The 25,454-nt window shown below is 36.0% G+C and overlaps 1 pseudogene; it reads right to left on the bottom strand.

Moving 5' to 3' along the window:
• Window positions 1-6,958: 6,958 nt before the first annotated feature.
• LOC121992397 overlaps window positions 6,959-25,454 on the bottom strand; it is a 50,115-nt pseudogene continuing 31,619 nt past the window's right edge.

The raw sequence follows: 25,454 nt of genomic DNA, 5'->3' as shown, positions 1-25,454 counted from the left end.
ATAGGGTATTGCCTGGACTTCAGAATGTTTATGTTTGTGCATCAACATAAGTCTGGGCAATAAATATCAATTCAAATTGATCAAGTTGAGTAATCCTTTTTAATCAAAACTAATTGGATCAAAAACTTAACTTGACTAACCAAGTGAACGCTACTACCTTATGGTAAACAACTAGTAAATAAATGTTAGACATTTATTCTAAGGAAAGTATATGAGTGTTTTAAAGTTTTCTTTTAAAAATTTCTTTTACTTTACATGCTTGGACTCTAGGATAAGAGACAAGAACTTCCCCCTCAAACTTAAAAGTATTCACTTAAAATTTTGGCATTAAGGGGGAGATAAAAAAAATTATCTAACTCTAAGATTATTTTTGATATATGTCAAAGGGGAAGGAATAATAGAAGTTAAGTTAAATAATAGAAAAAACTAAACTAAGTTTTAAAAACAAAATCTAAGTACTTAAGATAAAAAGTTTTTATCTTTTTAACTAAGCTTCTTTTAAATCTAAGTACTTAACTAAGTTTTTATCAAACTCTTTTCAAAGCTAAGTACTTAACTAAAGATTTCTTAAGCAAAGTACTTAACTAAGTTTTTTTATAAATCTTTTTAAAAGTTTAAAGTATTTATAAAAATATTTTTAAAGCTAATTAAGTACTTAAAGTTTTTATCTTTTTAACTAAATTTCTTTTAGATCTAAGTACTTAACTAAAATTTTTATCAAACTCTTTTCAAACTAAAGATTTTTTAAGCAAAGTACTTAACTAAGTTTTTGATAATTCTTTTTAAAATCTAATTAAATACTTAAGGTATTTTTAAAGCTAATTAAGTACTTAACTAAAGTTTTTATCAAAATATTTCGAAAGTTAAGTACTTAACTAAGTTTATATAAGAAATCTTTTTCAAAAGCTTAGTACTTAAAAAAGGTTCTTAAAATCTAAGAATGGAGTTAAGGTTTTCTATTAAAGAAAAAGTTAAGAAAATGCTATGTTTCAAGAGGAGTTTTAGAACTCTTTAAAAATTCTTAATTCTATTTCAAAAACTTAGAAATTTTTAAAAAGTTTCTATCTACTTTGAAGAATACTTAGTTTAACTTGTCATCTATCTGGTTTTACTTATTTTAACTTAACTTTGAATCGTATTGTCATAATCAAAAAGGGGAAAATTGTTAGTGCAGAAAGCACCAGACGATCGAACCTAAATTTTGATTATAACAAAGAATTCAAAGTTAAGTTGTCTTATTATCTAACGAGTTGAACTAAGTGTGTAGGAAAGTCTTAAGTGATCTTAGGCAAAGGAAATTCCTAGCTATGGTTAGACAATAAAGTCCTAGTCCGAGGGACTAGGCAAAGTCTTAGCAAGTCGAGGGCGTCAGGCGAAATCCTAAGGTCACAGATTATAGGTGAAAATCCCGAGGTTGCGGACACCATGTGGAAGACTGGATGAGTCAAGATCAGACGTTTAGCATGAAGTCCTGACGTCTCGAACATTGAGCAACAGTCTATTCGGTCTAGAGGGTTGATCTGGCAAAAGGTAATTTCTCCTGAGAGAAGTAGGTGAGGACGCTTTCCCCGTTGAGAGAATAGTAGGCATCGGTTCGACTTAGGGTTTTCGGGAAATCTAAAAGTCAAAACCGGGCAGTCCGAATATTGTCAAATAGTTCTATTAATCATTATGTATTGTCCTAACTTTATTTTACAGAGCATGTTTGGTATTTTAGACTAACATATCTTACAGGAAGAGAAAAGAACATAAAAGGCTCGGATAAACAATGTTCAGGCGCCTCCGGGAGTGCTGGAGGTGCCTCGGAAGGCTTGGCTGAAAGCCTACGCGGAGAGGCGCGAAGGTGCCCAAAGGCGCTTTGGAGTTGAGATGGAAGACGCCTTCCATGTGCTTGAAGGCGCCTTCGAAGATAAAATTCATGGAAAGTAGATGTTATCGACGACCGAAACTATGGGGATAAGATCTGAGCTGGAGGCGCCTTTAAGGAGGTTGAAGGCGCCTTCAACAACTTATAAATGTCTTCTTCGAGCAGTGCATCAACAATAACTCATTCTTACAATTATTCTCTTGTGCGCTGCTTCAAGGACGATCCTACGACTCCGCGACGTGACTCTGATGACCAAAATCAAGACTCTCCGAATTCCAAAAATAGTCGGTATAATTATTGTAAAGCATTCAAATTATACTTTTTGTACTCATCCTTATAATTAGAATTTCTGAATTGATAGTGAATTGCCCAACGAAAGCGATCAACGATTGCGGGCCTTAGAGTAAGAGTCGTCACAAGCTCCAAACTAAGTAAAACCAATACTTATTAGCATTTGTTTTATTTTACTTTCTATTTCCGCTGTGTTATTCTCTATTTTCCGAAAAGTGTGAAAAAATACGAGCGTTATTCATCCCCCCCCCCCTCCTCTAGCGCATCTCGATCCTACAATTCCTTGACTTTTTATCAATTTCATCCCACTAGCCCTTTTATACTATGACATAGTTATATGTAGGACCATAAATACGATAGATGGGGGTGAAAAGCGTTAATACAAAATTACGATTTAAAACAAATCACGCAGTGAAAAAGAGAGAGAACAAAAATACACGCTAACACAAGTAGTTTTACTTTGTTCGGAGTCTTTGTCGACTCCTACTCCAAGGCTCACATGTGAGAGTGCTTTCAATGGGCAATCACTATCAATTCGAAATGGATTTATAAAGTTAAGTACAATAGCTAAAACGTAAATGTTACCAACAAATAGAAAGGAGATATGAAGAAGTCTTCATTCTTCGAACTTCAAAGCAGTCTTTCAGTGTCGTCGGAGTCATTTCGGAGCAGCGCGAATATGAAAGTCGTACCAAATATTGTTTTGAAGCTGCTGGTCAAAAGATGCTTTTATAGGCCCGTCTGAGCGCCTGGATCCCTCCTGGATGCCTGGACTATGTTGATGTGGTGAGCTCTCATCAAAACTTCATCCACGAAGTTTGTCTACCTCCGAGCACCCAGACCGTTGCCGCAGGCTTAACCAGTCGACGTGCTCCAACTCAATTTCTAGATAAATTTTCTAGTTCGGACACCTAGACCAGCTCCGAGAGCTCGGACCGCCTGGATGCCTAGCCAGGCACCCCGCCCAGCGAAGCTGGTCCGGGCGGTCGAAGTCCGGGCGCTCGGATCCCTTCCGAGCACCCGAAAAATCCTTTTTCAGCCTTCTCTTTTCTAAGAAAGAGTTAATCTAGACATAAAAATTATTCTGCAAAACAAAGTTAGCACAATAAGGTAGTAACATTAATTAGATCTTGTCTCCCCGAGACCAGGATATAGTCAAGGTCTCATCTTATGTTTTCCAAGTGGGCCTAAGCCAACGCTTATTGTTCCCTCTACCGGGAATGCATCCTCACTGGATTTCTCCTTTAGTTGCTTACCTTTTACTTACCAACTGCAGTTGCTCAACTTGCCTTTGACCCGCTAGGTCTTCCCGCCAGTTGTCAGGTCCCACAGACCAAACCGGACTTCTCGCCAGATATCAAGTCCCATGGACTTATCTGGACTTTACACCAGCTATCGAATCCTGCAGATCTAGCTAGATTACAGCCTGGTGTCAGGTCCATACCCGTCAACTCTTGCACACTTGGTAAAGTAATTAGATCACAAACACACTAACTTTAATCTACTTGTCATTTATCAAAATCTGAGTTAGATCATTAATGCAAATTGCACCAATATTATCCTCAAGTATACTGTTTAATATTATTATCTCTTATCATACGTATTAAACCTTAAATCAGTCGATCAGTTGTATTGATAAGATCAGTTTACATCAACTCTATCATTTTATATTAGAGTTGGGTCGGAAAGAACTATTCAATTAATTTGGGATCAGTGAAAAGCAATAGATTTATTTTTTTAATTAGCACTAGGTATTTAGTTGGTATCAAAAACTCAACGGCCTGATCATACAAAAGGTTCCCACTAACCACCAGGGTAAATTAGGAAGTGCTTGCAACGAGCGACCTATTAACCCAGTATTTTTAGGTTAACCGTTCATTAAAGAAAATTCATCTGTTAACTCACCAAAACTAAAACTCGATCCTTAAATGTCTGAAAAATCAAGAAAATATTATGTCGTTGTACCATTGCCATAGGGCGAGAAGTGATAGATTCTTAAATTTTGAACTTTTAATAATTAAATCTTTAATAAGAACCAGTATGTTTATTAATGATGGTAGAATCATACATGTAATTATTTCTTTTTAATCTAATCAGGAAATGCTAATGGAGGTTCATCCAAATGGTCAGCATTCTTAGGCTCACATCTCTCCTATAGTACGTCGTAGCTGAGACTCGAATCTTAATTCCCTTAATTATCCATTAGAGACCTAACCATTATACCATTATCCCAAATTTAGGTAATCACTATCAATTCGAAATGGATTTACAAAGTTAAGTACAATAGCTAAAATGTAAACGTTACCGAAAAATAGAAAGAAAATATGAAGAAGTCTTCATTTTTCGAACTTCGGAGCAACCTTTCGGTGTCGTCAGAACCTTTTCGGAGCAGCGTGAATATGAAAGTCGTAGCAAATGTTATTCTGAAGCTGCTGATCAAAAACTTCTTTCATAGGTCCGTCTGAGGCCCGAATCCCTCTCGACTGTGCTAACCTAGACTGTGCTAACGTGATAAGCTCTCATCAAAACTTCATCCACAAAGTTTATCCACCTCCGGGCGCCCAGACCCCTCCAGGCGTTGGACCGTTGACGTGGGCTAAGCCAGTTGACGCGCTCCAACTCAACTTCTGGATAAATTTTCTGGTCTGGGCACCTAGACCAGCTCCGGACACCCATACCGCCCGGATGCCTAGCCAAGCACCCTGCCTAGCGAAGCTGGTCCAAGCACCCGAAGTCCGAGCACACAGATCCCTTCGGGCGCTCAGAAAACCCTTTTTCAACCTTCTCTTTCCTGAAAAAGAGTTAGTCTAGACATAAAAATTATCCTGCAAAACAGAGTTAGCACAATAAGGTAGTAACATTAATTAGATTCTATCTCGGGTAGATTTTGTCTCCCCGAGACCAGGATATAGTCAAGGTCTCAGCTTAGGTTTTCCAAATGGACCTAAGTTGAACCGATGTCTACTGTTCCCTCTACTGGGAACGCATCCTCACTAAATCTCTCCTTTAGTTGTTTACCTTTTACTTACCAAATGCAGTCGCTTGACTTGCCTTTGACCTACCAGGTCTTCTCGCCAGTTGTCAGGTCTACAGATCCAACTGGACTTCTACTGGTTGTCATTTCCCGCGAACCAAACCGGACTTCCTACCAGATATTGAGTTCCACAGACCAATCTGGACTTCACACCAGCTATCGGATCTCGCGGATCTAGCTGAATTTCAGCGTGGTGTCAGGTCCATATCCGTTAACTCCTGCACACTTGGTAAAGCAATTAGATCACAAACACACTAACTTTAATCCACTTATAATTTATCAAAATCTGAGTTAAATCATTAATGCAAATTGCACCAACATTATCCTCAAGTATACTGTTTAATATTATTATCTCTTGTCATACATATTAAACCTTAAATCAGTTGATCAGTTGTATCGATAAGATAAGTTTGCATCAACTCTATCATTTTATATTAGAGTTGAAGTCGGAAAGAACTATTCGATTAATTTGGGATCAATGAAAAGCAATGGATTTTTTTTAATTAGCACTAGGTATTTAGTTGGCATCAAATACTCAGCCTTCTGGGATGACTGGCCTGATCATACAAAAGTTTCCTATTGACCACCAGGATAAATCGAGAAGTACTCGCAATGAATGACTTATTGATCCAATATTCTTAGGTCAACCGTCCATTGCCATAGGAAAATTTATCCGTTAATTCACCAAAACTAAAACTCGATCCTTAAATGTATGAAAAATTAAGAAAATATTATATCGTTGTACCAATGCCATAGGACGAGAAGTGATGGATTCTTAAACTTTGAACTTTTAATAATTAAATTTTTAATAAGAACCGGTATGTTTATTAATGATGGTAGAATCATGTATATAATTATTTTTTTTAAATTTAATCAGGAAATATTAATGGAGATTCATCCAAATGGTCAGTATTCTTAGACTCGCATTTCACCTACAGTACGCCGTAACTATAACTGAAACTCGAATTTTAATTCCCTTAATTATCCATTGAAGACCTAACCATTATTATCATTACACTAGATTTAGGGCCCACTTAGCATTATTCACTAAATGCAAGAACAAAAGTATGAAAAAAAACAGAAAAACATATTGCTTACCAAATTTTTAAAACTATCTAAACTTCTCTCTCAATCATGATCGAGAAAAATGAAAACTCTTAACTAGAGCTCCTTAAGCGTGAGCAGTACTTTTATAAGCAAAAAATTTTCTTCTCAGCAAATTTTGTAGTCATCCTGAATCTGACATAGTACTGATCAGTTACAAAATGAATGCAAAAAATATTTAAATATTGTCGAGGTGGTTTTCCTACACTGAACTAGTCAGTCATCCAACCTCCATCGTTAGCAGACCATTTCCTAGAGTATTTTTTTTTTTTCTGCAGTAATTTATTAGAGCAAGTCAACATGTACAGATGAATATGAGCGAAACCAGTAGATGTTCCCTTAAATAATGTAACTGTCCGTAAGCCTTCTTTCAATGCACAGCGTCATCACATGACATATATCACAATGGAATGATCCATTGTAAATGGAATTGCAAAGTGAAAGTTCTAATGGTCACACTGGAGACGTGAAAAAGACAAGTTGACACTCTAACTCTCTTATTGGTCGTGTAAAAGATTCTAAAAGTGATCAAACAGATACTAAGGGAATCAGAGTAACAGTGTAGAAAAGCACGATTGATTGAAGCATAGCTCTGTCCGATGCACAACGGATGAGAAGTGGATATTATTTATAGGTAACCAGGTACATATTACATTGGGAGCACAGACTGTAAACACCATCTTGCAGGTAAAAGAAGTTACAGTTATTATTTAGATTTTCTGTCAGATAAAACACAATGAATTGAATGAGTATCTAGAGATCGGCCAAAGACACCACTTATTTTAAGAAGAATAGTTAAGGTGCTCACCAGCATTTCCGTTGCTCCAACAATGTCATCAACACCACCCAGCTGTCAGCATAAAGCCATTTAAGTTAGGATTATGAAGCCATAATCCAGCATATTGTTCTTCAATTGAAGTCTGATATTGAAGAATAAAACCATTTAAGTTAGGATTATGAAGCCATAATTCAGCATATTGCTCTCCAGTGGAAGTCTGATATTGAAGAAGTGGTGTGATGGCCAAGGCAATTCAAGTAAAACTGAAGAATTATCTATTTTACACCTTTCACAATGAAATTCCATTTGTGAATCTCTATATTCTTCCAAGAGGTGAGATTAGAGAAATAGCAGCAGAACAATTAGGTATTGTTATGCCATGGTCGCAGCACCATGCAAAAATTTACAACCTTTTAGGAAGGTTGTAAGTCTTCTTGAGAAACTTCGACGCAGCCTCATCATTCCTATGGCATAGCACGTGTAGAACCGTGCTGGGTTCTGTTGGGCTCCAATGACCTGGATTTTGAGGAAAGGGATACTTAGAATTGGCTGCAGAACCATATTTCTCTAGGATCATCTGCTTGAATTGCTCAATGAGGCTCTCAGTATCTGTGTGGAATAGGGGAAGTACATTGGTCACTTCAACTGCAACCTTCTGAACTGACTCTTCAGGCAAACCATCTCCATCAGCCAAGAATAGATCTCTAAGCGCTTTGAAATCATCCTCTATTATCTGACACTCTTGAAGAGTGAAGGAACGTGATGGGCCACCTGCAAGAAGAACTAGCAGAAACCCATCAAAACAGGCTTTCATCAGTGCAGTTATCACACGACATCTTAATCTGGAATGCACTGTGCTTGATACCGTCACTAGAACAGGATCAAGTTCTTTTAGTAAACAATCTATTTTTGACGATGAAGTCTCACCAACATATAAAGTATCCCAAAAAGCATGACTCAGATCATCAAACATCACCTTGTAGGCTATCGTCTCATAAAGTTGCTGCAATCCTTCTTGACAAGTTGCTAGAGAGAGCTCAAAGTTGGTCTGCAATCCATCACATGAATCTACTTGAGTTAATTCAGCATTCCTTAAAGAGGTTATTTTCCTCTTCAGTTTCTCCAACTGTTTGCAGATATAATATAGTGAATTAATGAGTACGCATAGCTGTGGTAGACCTAAAGTTGACCCAATTTGCAATCCCTTTTTCCCCGAGATATGTGTCTTCTCCTTTTTCTTCCATAACTTGGAACCAACTTCACATCTGGTTAAAGGAGGCCATTCAGGCAAAAAATTGTTCCGAGAACCTGAAAACAAAGATTATTGATCAAAGAGATATAGAAACAAATACAGATACGAGGAAACTTACCACATCTAGATTTTGCCTTTGTTGCGTAATGTTGTAGATTCCTATCAAGTCCCTCCAGCAACACAGGGAGCAGGGCAGAGTGTACAGGTATCGGCAGTTGAAAGTATGCTTCTAATGTCTCATCAACTGTCCTGAGTACCTCAACTGAAGAAGCAGCAAATTTTTCTTTGTTTGTTCTGGGGTTCCAATCCTAATCAGATGATAAATATAGCATCACTGAAATTTTGTGTTCGAATATTATCTAACAGAATTTTTGTGCATTTAAAGGAATGGAAAAAGCAGAAAACATTTACCAAAATAGGCCAGCATAGAAATATAGATTCCTCAATAGTTTGTAGGTAATGTCAATCCAACTATAACCAGATTAAATAGCAAAATAGTGTACAAGGATCCATAACCTAGTGGGATAAGGCTTGGTTGATATTGTTGTATTGAACAGATCTCCCATTATACAAAACAGGGGGACCAACACATTAGTAGGTTGAATATTCTCCCCTCAAAATAAATGGGAGGTATTGGTCATCCCTCTAATTTCCTTCATTAGTAGACCCCTCAAATAAAGATATCATGAAAGTATGACTACTGTAGACAAAGAGGAAAATGTAATAGATCTTGCAACTACTATAGTAAAAAGAAGGAAGAGAATAAAGTAAATTCTTCCATCTTAAAGAGAAGATACAAGTAATTAATCTCCTTAAGACTTGATGAGAGTAACTAATCTCCTTTTTCAATCCTCTGGAAACCAAGCAAAGAGCACACTACTCTGGCACACTACTAATCTGACTCAGGCGCACTACTTCAAAGAAGCGCACTTAAGTACATGCCTTTGAGAGGCAACAATCACACGTAAGGCGCAATTTTGCTCGCCCGATTGAAGCCCATCCCTCGTTGCAGCCGCAGAGTCGTCTAGCGAGCCCTGCAGTCGAGGCGAAAGCATTGCGCAAGCCTCGCAGCCATAGTGAACGTGTTGCGCGAATCGCAGTGGAGTCTTCACGAGAGCCTCGTGATCGCAGAGGACTCGTCGTGCAAACCCAACTGACGCAGCGGAGGCTTTATGAGAGCATTGCAACCGCAGTAGAGTCATTGCGCAAGCCTTGCGGCCGTGGAGTAAGCATCGCGCGAGCCCAGCCACTGTGGAGGCTTCGTGCGAGCACTGCGATCGGAGACGTTAAGTAATAGGCTTTTAATTAAATAAAACATAAGTAAATAATTTCAATCAACTCCTAACTATAGTAGAGATAATTAAAATAGACTTAATTAAACTCTAATAAAATTATCTCATTATATATATATATATATATGTATAAATTAATTTAAAATTATTCCATGCTTTTAATCAACATATTTCTATGCATGATTTTATTAGTAAAATATTTTGATGAAAATTTCCTATATATATATATATTTGAATTGTAAAAATTTATACCAAAAACGTTGTACTTCGATAAGGTATATGTCTCACTTTGCGACCTAGAGCCTCAGACCCCACAACACTTATGGGCTTTTGGGTACCTCATGGGTTGATGTTGAATCGCTGGTGTATATTGTGTCAAAGGAATGTTTTATCAGTTATGTCCTTTCACTAGATTGGCCTCGTGAATCTTCTGTGGTAGGTAAGTCTTGAGACATTAAACACTAGATAAAGTGGACAACAAGCAAAGTACAAAAAAGAAGCCACAATAGTGGATACAGTATAATGGATTGATTTGATTAGGGTGTGGTGTTAGTCAATGTTGTTGAAAAAGAAAGTACCCAACATAGGTACAAATGTATATCTATGAACAATTTTAAAAATATTTCATGTGGTGAATGGGAGTCCTGAAAATATTCCAAAACTATCCAAGTAGTTGCATAAGTGGATCGCCTAGGCACTTTAGACAAGGTATAGCATTGCATACACGTGATATGCAATCCCTTTATGTAGTTTGGTCTCTAAGCGAGCTAGGCAAGCACCTATGTGAGCTAGCTGGATGCATATGTGGGATAGCGGGCCATACAAGAAAAATGAAAAAAATTGGGTGAGTTCATTTCATGATCTAAGAACATAACATAGGGTTTTGTGATGATTTTCCTCCACTAAAGAAGAGCAATTCTTGTGACTGAAACAGTAGACCAGATATAGCAGCGTAACTTGTATGTGATAAACATAGTAACTATCAATTATATGATATTACTTATAAATGCAACATGTTCAACAATGTTATCTTATTTGTTTGTATTGATATTTGACAGTTTATATCAGTATAAATATTTGGCATGGTACTAAAGGGACAGAGGGGCAGATGAAGAGTCAACATATATGTCTAGCGTCCTATCATCTCTAAGCCTTTGTCAAATGAAGAGGACAAGAGCATCATAACAATCAGACAGATATGATGTACAACTCGAGAACCACAAGTGTGTCAATGCATGGAGTGATTGCATCCTTGACATCAATACCACATCCCTTCTAACCAAGACCAAAAAAGGCCAAAACAAAAACAAAATAGAGCTCATATACAAAGCCAAAAAGGAATTACTTGGATTCTATAACTTCTATAATGAAAGATCCCATCAATAAAATATAGAGGATATAGTTAATACTAGTCCACCATGTAAATGCTAAAGAAATGATGCTCCCAATTGCTCAACTTCAAAGGGTTTTAAGTTAGATTTGATATGTGTTACTTATATATGCATCAAGCATGCTGGGACTCAAAATAGTGCAAATGAAGCTAGCAGAGCTCGTTAACTCAACAGATTCGATGAGTTGGTTTGTGCTAAATGGGTCGGAGTCCATCTAAAGCAAGGAGCATTGAGCAGTTGCAAATGTGATTGCGAAGATTGTGTGCACAAACCGAAAGAAATAAGGTGGTGTTTGGGTAGTCTAGAAAGAGATAGTCTCAAATTACACAATTCATCAAAAATGCATCCCTTTTTGAAAAAAAACAAGTCAAAAAGACACCACACTATATATTTTATATCAAAAATACCCCTTATTCCAATATTATTGTAGCAACTACGAAGTAGCTACTACAACGTGTAGTAGCTACTGTCAATGCTACAATATAAAAAATCAACTATTCACTTTAATTAAAATTATTATACATAGAGCACTATTATATCAAAATACTCTTTACAAGAACTTGTGTCTTTAAGCAAGTAAGAAAATGAGTTTGGTTAGGTAAGAGTAGACTAGCTCCTACCTAACTAAGGGAAATCCTGACACTTCACGAAAGCTTATGAGGGTGTAAGCCAAGTGAAGGAGGGAATATGGATTAGATTTAATCGATTGGAGCACGTCAGTCGACAAAAGAGACAACTAAGTGCAAGGGTTCAATGGAGAGGACAATTTTTGTTTTTGTTTAACAATTGACTAAATATAACTTCCTATTGACTACTAAAGTGGAATTCTAATCATCTAGTGATATAATTGTGGGCTTTCTCAATCATCTGGAGGGCATTCTAATCTATTGTAGGTGGACAAAATATGTCCATGGAGAGCTTATTATATAAGCACTAGAGGGTATTAAGCTAAAAACTTCACACAAAATTTTTTTTTTCTCCAATGAAGAAGTGCTCGAAGCTTTCCAAGGACTTACCTAGGGCTGAGGAACAAAAATCCTTCTTAATCGCTTTTCATCTAAATTACACTTCATCATTTTTTTTAGAGAGGAAAGCATATTATGTTGGTGCAATCAGCTTCTAGGATTTTGATGTTTGACAATGTACCTAAGTCTGGTTTATTTGGCCAAGGGTTGATCCAAACAAGATTTGATGTTTAGAAGAGATAAGTCTAGTCGAGACTGGATGACTAGCAAGAAAAAATCCTAACTAGAAGTTAGGCAAAGGGAAGTCTTAATGAGTGAAGTCAGGCAATGGAAGCCCTAGTAAGTGAAACTAGGTAGTGGAAGTCCTAGTAAGTGAAATCAGGTCCTAGTGAGTGAAGCTAGGTAGTGAAAGTCCCGATAAGTGAATCCAAACCCTAGTGAGTGAAACTAGGTGGTGAAAGTCTCAATAAGTGAATCCAAACCCTAGTGAGTGAAGTTAGGTGGTGAAAGTTCTGGTAAGTAAAGTCAGACCCCAATGAGTGAAGCTAGGTAGTGAAAGTCCAAGTGAGTGAAGCTAGGTGGTGAAAATCCTAGTGAGTAAAGCTAGGCAATGGAAAATCCTAGTGGAAGGTAATCCTAGGTAATGGGAAGTCTTGAAGGAGTAAACTCCAAGGATGAAGCCTAATAGGTCGAGTAGACTTACAGAGTACGGCTTGATCCTAAGGGATTGACCCTTAAGTGGTAGACTGAGGAGGGACCTCCAAGTAAAAGGTAAGCCTAGTAGGTTAAGTAGACTTACAGGATTAAGGCTTAAGTTGCTTGTTTGTTGTTGTATGCTTGTCTTGCATGAATCTGGAGCGAGAAGCAAGATTGGAGGAGCAAACAGAAGCAAACGAAAAGCAATCAGCACTATAGCCTGGACTAGGCAAATCCAGACACCTAGAATGTTTCCAGGCGCTTAGGACTTGTCCAGGCGCCCGGGACTGATCCAAGCGCCGATCCAAGCGCCCGAGATGGTCCAGGCGCCCGAGACTAAAATCTCATCAACATGATAACGTGCGATGAATTTGGATGGGATGAGGCTGAGATCAGGTGCCCAGGGCTGATCCAGGTGCCTGGAATCACTTGATCAATGGGACTTCGATTAGAGCTTCAAAACATCGATTCTTCATACTATTACCGTCTCTGCGCTTAAAAAGCTACACCGTGAAGTTCTACGATCGGGGAAGCTCCAGGAGTGCACTGCGCTTAGGACTTCCGGACCGACCATCATCCTTTTTGTTTGGTTTGTTTTATATATATGCTAAGTCTTCATATTATTTGTGACTATAAAACAAACTATAAGCAGTTTCTCCACCTCCGGAAGACTTTCGGAAAGGAGAAAAACTAGTGGACGGGCACCCCCATGATTAGGCCTTGGACATACTAACTCGGGGGGTTGAGAACCAAGTAAACTGCCGGTGTTCTTTTTTGCGTCTTTATTGTTATATTTCCGCTGCTACTAACTAACTCTGATAGAACAAATGAAAGAACAAACACGAAAAGACAGATCGATATTCACACCCCCCCCCCCCTCTATCGATGCCACCAATCCTACAATTGGTATCAAAGCAGAAGGCTCTGATCGGACTAATCGCCAAAGGAGCAAGCAGGCCAAGGATTGAGGGGGAGCAAGGTATAAATTTTAATTATGGTCTGTAAATTTCACATAATTTGTTTCAAGTACAGGGAGAGAGAACACTATAAAAATAAGTGTCCTACTCATAAGAATCGAACGACACCATCGACGACAAAGGAGAAATCGATGTCCGGAGTTCGAAGGAGCAAAGATCACATTAAATGTTTCAAGTACCAGGAGTTTGAACACTACAAGAACCACTGCCCAATAAGAAAAATTATGAAAAAGGTTAGTAATTTTATATTTCATGTAAATCCAATTTTTTACAATCATAGTTCATTCGAAAATAGGTTTATAAATTTACATGATGATATTATTTCCAAAAATACCCCTATGCATGATAAATTAAAATTTTCCTCCAATAAACTAGATAAAATTAATCATAATCTTAATAAATTATTTAATCAAGATAAATCTAAATTGGATAAAATAAATCTAACTAATTCTGACTCAATAAATTCAAATAAATATTCAAATTTTAAATCTGAAAATAATAATTCTGAAAATTCAAATGAAAACTTAAATACTGCTGAAAATTCAAATAAAAAATTAAATTTTAATAAATATGAAAAAATTAATTATGAAAATTCAAATTCAAAGAAAAACTCAAATTCAACTAATCAAGATAAGATAACATTGAATAATTCAAAATTCAAAATTAAAAATAAAGACAATTTGATAAATTCAAATCAAATGATAAACTTAATTTAAATACTAAAAATTTAAAATTAAATCTTAAAAATTCAGAAATAATTAAAATTATTAAAAACTCAACTAAAGAAAATGACCAAGACAACATGGATGAAATTGATAAAATACTTGATAAAATATTTAATTCGACAAATCTAAAGAAAAATTCAAACTTAAAAAAGATTAATAATCAAGATAAAACTAATCTAACAAATACTAATGATTCAACTAGCCAAGATAAAATTTTAATTAATAATCAAAATAAATCTAATAAGTCAAATTCTAATCTTAGAAATCTTAATAATACAGAATTAAATTAATTAATTAACAATCAAGATAATCTTAAAGATACAAATTCAAAAGATAAGATAAATTCAAATCTTAAAAATTCAAAATTAAATCTTAAAAATCCAAAAATTAAATTTACAAATTTTAAGAATATTAATTCAAATTTTAATACAAAAAAATCAAATTTAGTTAATTATAATAAAGTACCCTTTAATTATGAAATAATAAATAATTCAAAATTAATCAATTATAATAATGTACCATTCAATTATGAAATAACGAATAACAAATTTAAATTAAATACGAAAATTCAAGGAAGAAAATCTACAAATTTTAACAAATTGAATCCACATTTTAAAAATAAATAAATAAATAAAATAACATTAATGCTTTGAAAAATAAAATAAAGAAATTAACAAAAAAAATCAAATTTAGTTAATTATAATAAAGTACCCTTTAATTATGAAATAATAAATAATTCAAAATTAATCAATTATAATAATGTACCATTCAATTATGAAATAACGAATAACAAATTTAAATTAAATACTAAAATTCAAGGAAGAAAATCTACAAATTTTAACAAATTGAATCCACATTTTAAAAATAAATAAATAAATAAAATAACATTAATACTTTGAAAAATAAAATAAAGAAATTAAAAATCATAAAACAAGTTATAATCAAGTACGATAAATTATGAAACTAATTATTAAAATTTTACCAAATAAAACAACTAAATTAATAAAAAATCAAAATGTGTCAAAGTGGATTAACACATTTGCAAGTTCACATGAAATGTATCAAATCGATAATTTGATGCATCATTAGAAATCAACTATAAATTGTTTGACTTGTTTGACACATACATACTTGTCATGTATATGCATTATTCATGTTAATAAATGTCATGTCATTCATACTAATATTTTATTCATACTTATTCTAGAATGGTTAAGGACTTAAACTTGATTGATACTTGCCCAACCTCGTATCAAGGTGGGGCAAGATGATAGTGCATTAAGAAAGCTACCTCGCCACATCCTAGACTAGTTAGACTAGGTTTCTCAACAAGTTGATTAAATGTAAAATTTCATTCAAAGGTTTTGTCTTAGAAAGTGGTCGTTGCTCTGATACCCAAGAAGGTCATGTACCTTACCTCTGCTTGGAAACCAATTTTTGAAATATATATTTAATTGACTAACTGTTAAACTTAAATCTAACACAAGGTCAATTAATCCTTAGATTCAAACTTAATTTTAAATCAGATAAAACTGACAAAATATCTCATAAAACCCATAAGTGTATCGTTATTGATTATGTTGAAACACTTAGAATGGGTGAGATGATAAGGACTATTAAATTGAAAATATTTTGAAAAGTTTTCAAAATCCATAGATAATTTTCTAAAAATTATTTTCAAAATAGTGGTTTAACATAATAATGTTTTAATGAATTTCATGCTTGATTAGGTGTATTTATATATATAAATTTTGAAAAATCTATATAAAAATATTAATTGTTGACTAGTACTTAGACGTTCACATCTCAAGGTCAACACTAGAACCAAGTCATCTAGACACTTAGGTAGATTTCCTTATAGTTAATAAGGTTAACTAAGGTGTGTCAAGTTAAAGAGGTGCTTCAGAAAATTCAGGAAAATACTTTAAAAAAAAATATTTTGGAAATTTTATTTTTTAAAAAAAATAATAATAAAGTTAGAATTCTTTTTAAATCTTTGAAAACTCCTTGAAAAATCTAGAAATATTTTCTTACAAATATTTTTGAAAGATATATGAACAATCTTTAAACAAACTTGAAAATCTTTTGAAAAAATCATTTTAAAAATTTATGTTTAGAAAAATGTATTTTAACTGATCTTTTGATTTGGATAAACCCCTAGACATATAGGTAGTTCTCCTTATAGTTACCAAGGTTTTCTAAGGATATGTCAAGTTGAGAGTGAGTTCTGATTAAAACATGGCATATATACTTTTCAAAATTCTTTGAAAAAGTTTAAAAAATCTTTTTGAAAAAGTTTGAACCCCATGATTCTCAAATATTTTTTGAAAACTTTTGAAAGCACTTTTGAAAACTTTTAAAAATACTTTCCTTAAAAACTTTGTTTAAAAAATATTTTGAAAAATATTTTAGTTGTTCTTTTAATTTGGATCAACCCCTAAGACACATAGGATGTCTCCTTGTAGTTAACAAGGATTCCTAAGAAAGTGTCAAATTGAGAGGGAGTCTTGATTGAAAAATCAAACATAATTTTTGAAATTCTTTCAAAGTTAATTTTCAAAATTCTTTCAAACTGTGCTTGAAAACTTTTTGAAAATTCTTGCATTTTTAACTGCAATTTCATAAGTGATATTTTCAAAAATGCTCCTATTTCAAAAATAATGTTTGAAAACAAATGTTTTAAACAAAGATTCCTTGAGTGTTTTCAAAATTGTTAGTTTAAAACTAAGGGACCTTAGGTAATCTTTTTGATGTGTGTCAAAGGGGGAGAGTAGTCTTAAGTTAAAAATATTTCGACTCCCAACTTTGGTATAAAACCCTAAATACCAAATACCTAACTTAAGAAAATTGTCAAACATCAAAATGGGAGAGATTGTTGGTGCAATCAGCTTTCAGAGTTTTGATGTTTGACAATGTACCTAAGTCTGATTAATTTGACTAAAGGTTGATCCAAATAGGACTTGATATTTACAAGAAAAAGTCTAGTCAAGACTAGATGACTAGCAAGGAAAAGTCCTAACTAGAGGTTAGGCAAGGGGAAGTCCTGGCGAGTGAAGTCAGGCAATGGAAGCCTAATGAGTGAAGCTACGTGGTGGAAGTTTTGGTGAGTGAAATCAGACCCTAGTGAGTGAAGCTAGGTGGTGAAATTCCTGGTGAGTGAATTGAGGCCCTAGTGAGTGAACCTAGGTGGTGAAAGTCCTAGTGAGTGAAGCTAAATCATGAAAGTCCTAGTGAGTGAAGCTAGGCAGTGAAAAACCCTATGGGTAGGTAACCCTAAGTAATGGGAAGTCTGAGACGAATGAACTCTAAGCATGAAGCCTAGTAAGTCGGGTAGATTACAGAGTACGACTTGATCCTAAGGGATTAACCCTTAGGTGGTAGACTTGAAGGAGGGACCTCCAAGCAAAAGGTAAGTCTAGTAGGTCAAGTAGACTTACAGGATTAAGATTTAGGTTGCTTGTTTGTTGTTGTATGCTTGTCTTGTAGGAATCTAGAGCTGGAAGCAAGACTAGGGAGCAAATGGAAGGCAACTAGCATTATAGCCTGGACTGGGCAAATCCAGGCACCTGGATTGTGATAAAGAACCTTGTAAATGGATCGCCTTGAAATTCAGCTTGGAGAAGGGTATTGACGCCACACTCAAGCAAGATGAGAAGGTGAGTGATAAGTCATGGGGTTTGATCGCCACAAGTTACCTTGATAAGATCAGAATTAGTTCTTTACCTAAGAACTAGAAGGAAGCTCTCACGAAAGAGAAACTCAAATTTTCATTCAAAACTTACTTGATTTGCCAAACAAGAGTTCTCCTATTTAACATCCCTTAAGATCTACTATGCACTAATTATGCAATAAATATCATGCTTGCATGCATGGTATCTATTATCCACTAATGCAACCACTAATCCCTAATACTAACTTAATGCAACCATGCATGCATGGTATTTATTATACTAGCTTAGGAACTCTAAAAAATACATTAAAACCCCACAAAGGACATCAAAAGTCACTTTAGAAAAAAAAACCCCAAAAATGCATACAAAAATGTTCCTTATGTTGGTCCAATTTCACTTTCAAATTGAAGGAATGTTATCCATTTATTTGTTGCCTCCATTATGCATTGATCCTCCTTTTCCTTGAGCCCCATTATTAAGCCTTCCAAAGCTTGATTCATTCTCTTAGTCTTGGACCTTGTCATGGGTCCCCCAATTCCCTTCAACGCCTCTTCTTGGCTCACATCAGATTGTTTCCAGGTGCCTGGAGCCCAAGCACCTGGATTGGTCCATGCGCCTGGACAGTCCAGGCGCCCGGGACTGGTCCAGGTGCTCGGGACTAGTCCATGCGCTCGGGACTGTTCCACTCGCCCGGGACTTTTCCGACTGGACCAAAATCTGATCAACATGATAACGTGCGGCGAATTTGGATCGGATGAGGTCGATATCAGGCACCCGGGACTAGTCCAGGCGCTCAGAATCACTTTATAAAATTCTTCATGCTACTACTGTCTTTGTGCTCAGAAAGCTATGCCGCAAAGCTCTGCGACCGGGGAAACTCCAGGAGGAGTGCGCTACGCTCAGGACTTCCGGATCTACTGTCATCCTTTTTGTTTGGTTTGTTTTATATATGTGCTAACTCTTTATATTATTTGTGACTGTAAAACAAACTGTAAGTGGTTTCTCCACCTCTGAAAGGTTTCCGAAAAGGAAAAAAACTAATGGATAGGTGTCTCCTGTAATTAGGCCTTGGACGTACTAACTCTGAGGGTTAGGAACCAAGTAAACCGCCGATGTTCTTTTTTGTGTCTTTATTGTTATATTTCCGCTACTAGTAACCAACTCTGATAGAAAGAACGAAAGAACAAGAGCGAAAAGACGGATCGATATTCAACCCCTACTAACCAACTCTATCGACGTCACTGATCCTACATATTGTAAATAGGTTACCTCTTGTGAATAGGTGGTTCTCAATGGAATTTTTTAAAGGTGATGCATTAAATGTCTTGTTGGGATCAAATGTCTGAGTTATTTGGGGATGAATAGCGATCATTAATTTACAAATATGATTTATAGTCTGGCTATCGAGCTAGAATGGTCACATATAATTAGCATAGTGGATATGAAATAGGCAATGAAAAACTTACATTCGCAAAGACAATATTTAACATGGTTTGGCAACCCTTAAGCTCTTACTCCACAACCTATGATCTATTAGTTGATCACTCCTAAAAAGTCACTATCTTTCTTCTTTTCAGTCATCTATCGGAGGTGAAGAAATCTCTTACACGATCAAGAGAATCAATGCATTATAAAAAAATTTTAAGAGAAGGGAGAAGCTCTAATAAAACCTAAACAACCTTATTTTCACCAGCCATGAAAACTCCACCGAGCTTTCCTTTTCTAGTCTTCAATTCTCTAATGTCTCTTGTTGTCCACCTGCCAGTAGTTGACTGGCACTAGCACTGGCACTATTAGTTGGTTGGTCCTTCCGATCCAACCATTATCATGCAAATGACTTCTTTCTACTTACCACGTGGGTAACTAGTTGATTAATGTCATACTAATGTCATCAATTGACTGCCTAGTCAATTCAACCACAAACAGAACAATTATGTTTGCTAACTCCTCAGACCCAATTGACTGTCCCAGTCAACTATACTTGTAGTCAACTCGAATCCACATCAATCTACTGCTGAAAACATAAATCCCAATTTACCACAACTTCGTAGTTTTAATTTATCAGACAACCTTTATGCCTCGAAGCCATTTGAGACATTGGGTTGCTAGTTATGAGTTGAATATTGTCCATTAACATTCTATTATTGACTCTGACTATGACCAATTACAAGGTCTTCTGCTTATGATATAGTTCACTTAACACTCAGCTCACCGAAATGTTACCACTACAACTAAACTTTGCCCCTTAGCCATCTACTTTTAGACCATATGTCCCTCGGATGCAACCGAACCTTCAGCTCCGCTTGACATCCTTTACACCTCTTGTATAGATAGTTTGCCTCTCTAATGACTATCACCCGTATTGCCTCAATGCTCCTTGTCCTGCAGTCCTCGATCTAACTCATGCAACCTTCTCTAATCTCTATGTACCTTGAATCATCAAGTTGTCAATCTAATCGCGCCAGGTCATAACTCCATATTTATTCCAACAGCAGCTTAGTGTTCCTTGTCCTATAGTCCCTCGAATGTCATATACCATCCTTCTATGATATCTTCACACCTCCAAGCCAATAAGTGGGTCACCTTGGCCACACCAAGCCAACAACCATCATCACTTGACCACGTCAAAACACTAAGCTCTCTAGCTTTATGTATATTCATGCAAGTCCCTACAGTCAAACACACATCAAATACACACAATACCTACTATAAATCTTTTGCCTAAACATCAAAATTAAGGTCACATTGAACCACTAAAGGCTCAATTGCACCGACATATATCATAAATCGTAAATTAAGAGCAAGGTCTCCAAACTACGTTAAATCATTGTGTTAATGACTGTTTCATGTTTATTACCTATTTTCTGCTATGTATTCATACTCTTAACACAACCAAACACACATAAGCACCCCTAAGTATCTAATCATTTCATTGTTTGTGTTTTGCACAAAATCTATGATTAAGGGGTTTCGTCTCTTCACACCCTCTACCTAGACGTGTGGATCATCACATCGAATATGCAACAAAGGTCATACCAAAAGAGTTAATGTCACTTAATCAACTAAAGCAATAACTATAAAGTCAACCCGGTGCACGAAGCTTCCGCCAATACGGGTTCAGAGAAAAGTCTATTATACGCAGTCTTACCCTATTTTGTAAGAGGTTGTTTCTTTAACTCAACCTCTAGGTCGCACGACAACTACTTTACCATGGCGTCAAGGCTCCCTTCAACCAAAGCAATAACTATATATAAGAAAAATCATCCAGAAAAGGAAAAGACTAGTAATACTTTGAATATCATGTTAGATTGATAATTTTATTAATTTAAAATATCTCCACACAAAAAATAATGTCTTGGTCATGGTTAGCTTATATCTGCTAATCATTACAAGAAAGTAGCTTAAAGAGGCAAACTGTCATACTTGAATCCCACAAAAAGAGAAATAGAAAGAAGACAAGTTCAAAATTTTAATATCCGTGGAATATACCCTAACAGATATATGTGCTTTCGAGTAAAAGGGGAAAAATATCAAACCTCTTGTTGCAAGTTCTCATCAATCCACTCCTTTAATCTGTCTATTCTAGTGTTTATCCATGCTCTTACAAGATCCATAATAGCAGATTCAACCTCATAAGGTGACATCTCTCTAATCAATGACATACCCCCATCATCACTATCGACAGAATCTTCAACAGCAATGTTGACGAGATCTTTCTCCAATTTGTCTGCAGCTTTAAGAACTTGGACTATATCTGGTGTTAACTCCACTAAACCATATATATATTGCTTTAACTCATTCGCGTAACAAAAATGAAGAGTTGCCACGGCAACACCTGCAGCAAGGGGGTGCCATTTCTTTAGTATCGGACTGAACAACTGTTTCTCTTTAATTGCTAAAGCACCAACATCCTTTGCAAGAATGGAAAGAACTGGAGTATTCTGGTCAATTGATGATCGCCAGCTTGTCTCTCTTTGTTTCATTTTCTGTTTCAATTCGATTATCAGCTCAAAATCACAATGAGTAGAAAAATAAAATGAATATTAATATGGACATTAGACATGAGAGGACCATCAAAATATTGAAACATAAAATTGTAATATACAAAAATCTTTATGAAAATCTATTTAATGTAATTGATATACATGTATCAGAGGATACCTAAATTTATTTAGGCAGAAATTATTCCCCATTTCACAATATCAGAACCACCCAACCCCTCCTATCCTTGCACATGCGCACGAACTTTCATGTCCACCACTAGCTTCCTGATGGAAACTTGAAATATAACCACTAGTGAAGCACTAGATGGGAGAAACAACAACTCAACCTCCTAAATCAAGTGGACTTAGAGTAGCTGAGCACATGGAAAAGGCAAGTGTAGTAAGCAATGATTACCTTTGTTTGCACTTTGTAGAAGATGAGTATCTACAAGAACTTGCAACTCCAGCATGCCCATCGCACAAATTCTTTCATCCAGTGCACAGCTATTTTGATCTTCATTAACCTTTCCTTTGTTCAGATTTCAACCATAGAAACATCACAAAAGTGAAGCAGATGCAAGAAACTTCACATATCTATAAAATTCTTCCAGACTACACATTTGATTTCTCAACCACTGCACTCGCAATCCTTGAGCATGCACTCAATGCCAAATTATGCTAAATTGGCTCATATGAGTATAACTTTTAATCCCAAGAAACCAGATTCAAAACCAAATTGATTTCTCCATCATCCAAGGTCTGCAATCAGCTTCTTCTCAGTCTTCAGTGCTAACACATGTAGCCCCTCTAACCCGCTCTAGATGTGAATCAACATCCGCACATCCACTTCCAATCAATTCATATGATTCCTAGTCCACACTCATCTTTTGCTATGATCAGCACCTTCCCACCATAATCGAGAGCAAGCCAAAATACAAGCAAATACAAGCAGCATGTTAGGAGCATCAATTTCTCCGTCATAAAATTTAGCTATAGTTTAATAGTTGCCATAAAACAAAAACTAGCGCCAAAGAACCTAATTCTTACTCTACTTAATAAAATCTACTAAATTCGGCCTCTTAAAAAAGATGCATCTCCTTGCTGACATCTACAGATCAGAATTGTTTCAGAAATAACTCGTGATTTTCATCAAAATTTAATCTTATAGAAAAATGACTCAGTTGAAGCAAATTTTGTTGGTGCTGAAAGCACTAGCTAATCAAACCTATATTTTGATATTAGTAAAAGTTCAAAGTTAAAGGTTGTTGTGATCTAACAAGCTTATGTGAGTGTGCAGACAAGTCCTAGTTGAGGCTAGGCAACGAAATTCTAGTCAACGGATTGGGCACGAGGTCCTAGTCGAGTAGATTAAACAGAAGACTTGGCTGATCAAGGACATCGAGCGAAAGTCCTAGGGTCGCATACACTAGGTGGAAGTCTAGGCGGGTCGAGGATCAAACGTCAAGTGAAAGTCCCGGAGGTCAAAATCGGAGGTTGAGCAAAAGTCCAAATAGACGTTTGGCAAAAGTAAATTTTTCTGAGGGAATAGGTGAGAACGCTTTCCCCATCGAGGGAACTAATGTCCGTTTGACTTAGGGTTTAAGTGAAATCCGAAAGTTAGGATCGAATGAGACTGTCAATTTATGTTATTTCATATTATATATTTATTTATGCTAATTCTATGTTGTAGAATTAACTAAGCCTAGAAGAGCTTATCCAAGCAGTTGGACGAATCTAGGCGCCTAAAGCCTATACAGGCGCTTGAAATGGATTCAAGCGCCTCTATCACCTCGGCACGCGGAGCAAGTTGAGGTGGCGACTTCTAGTTGGTCGGCGCACATCAAATCCAGGCGCCTCAAAGGGATTGAGTCACCTGGGACAGGATAGAAGCGACCAAAGGGAGTAATGCTCAGAGCTCGCAACATCAGCAACCAAGGCGCCTCAAGGGAATTGAAGCACCTGGACATGGATAATGCTTGACGAGTGCAGATCAGATAAGCTTCGATTGAGGAGCCTCTAAAGCATAGAGGCGCCTGGATTCTCCTTTATAAGGAGGGTTCGAACACTGCTGTAAAGACAAGTCTTCATTCAACTCAAAGCTCAAAACACTCGTCACACTGCTTCAAGTTTGACTACGACACTGCTCCAACAAATGCGCTATACACCGGAACTTTCTTTTTGTCGGTACATTTACTTTGAAATCAAAATATGTATCTTTATATTTTGTATATTTTCGAATTGATAGTGAATTGCCCAATAAAAGCGGTCGGTGGACCTTAGAGTAGGAGTCGTCACATGATCCGAACCAAGTAAAACCAATTGTATCTATTTTCTTTCTGTTATTCCACTACACATCTTTTAATCCGAGTTTTAAAAAAAAAAAACGTGAAAAAACCACGGGCACTATCCCCCCTCCCCCCTCTAGCGCATTTCTTCGATCCTGCAAATTTCTCACAATTATTTTCTTAGCAATAGGCTCTCTACTATAGGTGAGCCATTGTTTAGCTTTAGTTGAGTATGGGTGGCCATTGGTCAAGTTGGGTCTTAAGAAAAACTGCGCCAGAACTGATTTTGTTCGAGGTATAAAAGATCCCCAAACTCAGACTTTTGGATTTTCTTGCTTTTCAGGTTTTTATGGACTTTAGGTTTTACTCTTGCAAGATACGTAATGTCTGGCAATATGGCAATAAAATCAAAGCAACATAATTCAAAACTAAATTCCCAATTCAGAGTATTCAAAACTAAATTTCAGAGAATTCAAACATGTTTCAGATTAAATTCTCAGTTCAGATATGATCAAACCTAGTAGATACCAAAATGATTGGTCATGAGACAAGAAACAAGGACTGCCACCTGTTGAACAAGGAGAGTGAGAGTTGGGGCAAGGAATGAACCAACAAGTGGCGAGTAAGAGTCAGGTAAAGCTGGGTAATGATAACCAACCATAGGGTTGGCTATGTTTATTAATAATTATATCATAGTATATGCTATATAATAACAATATAAGTTAATAATTAATAAATGAGCAATTAAGTTTTGTTAACTATATACTCTATGTAATAGTATAAGTTACATATAATATATTAAATATGCAACTAGCTTAGGTCGAATTTTTTCAGGATTTATGTAGAAACCTAAAAACTAAACCCAAACTTGAAATGCAATAGAATATATACATTCAATCTGAACTCCATCCATAACAATTTCAGTCCACGACATACATAGCTCACGAAGATTACTCTGTTGCATGGATGATACAAATCACTAGGTCAAAAACCAAGGTTACACATTCAACGGATTCCGAGTGTATATTGGAAATATTTCTTTTTTCATTAATCTTACATCAATAGTCCAACCTCTTCTCCTACTGGTATCATCCTAGACAAAGGATCACTATCATCAATGAAGGGCATGGTCAGCTTAATCCT

Source organism: Zingiber officinale, chromosome 6B (assembly GCF_018446385.1).
Source record: "Zingiber officinale cultivar Zhangliang chromosome 6B, Zo_v1.1, whole genome shotgun sequence".
In the NCBI taxonomy this organism is placed as follows: domain Eukaryota; kingdom Viridiplantae; phylum Streptophyta; class Magnoliopsida; order Zingiberales; family Zingiberaceae; genus Zingiber; species Zingiber officinale.
The sequence above is the reverse complement of the archived record's forward strand: the minus strand, read 5'-3'. Positions and strand labels throughout refer to the sequence as shown.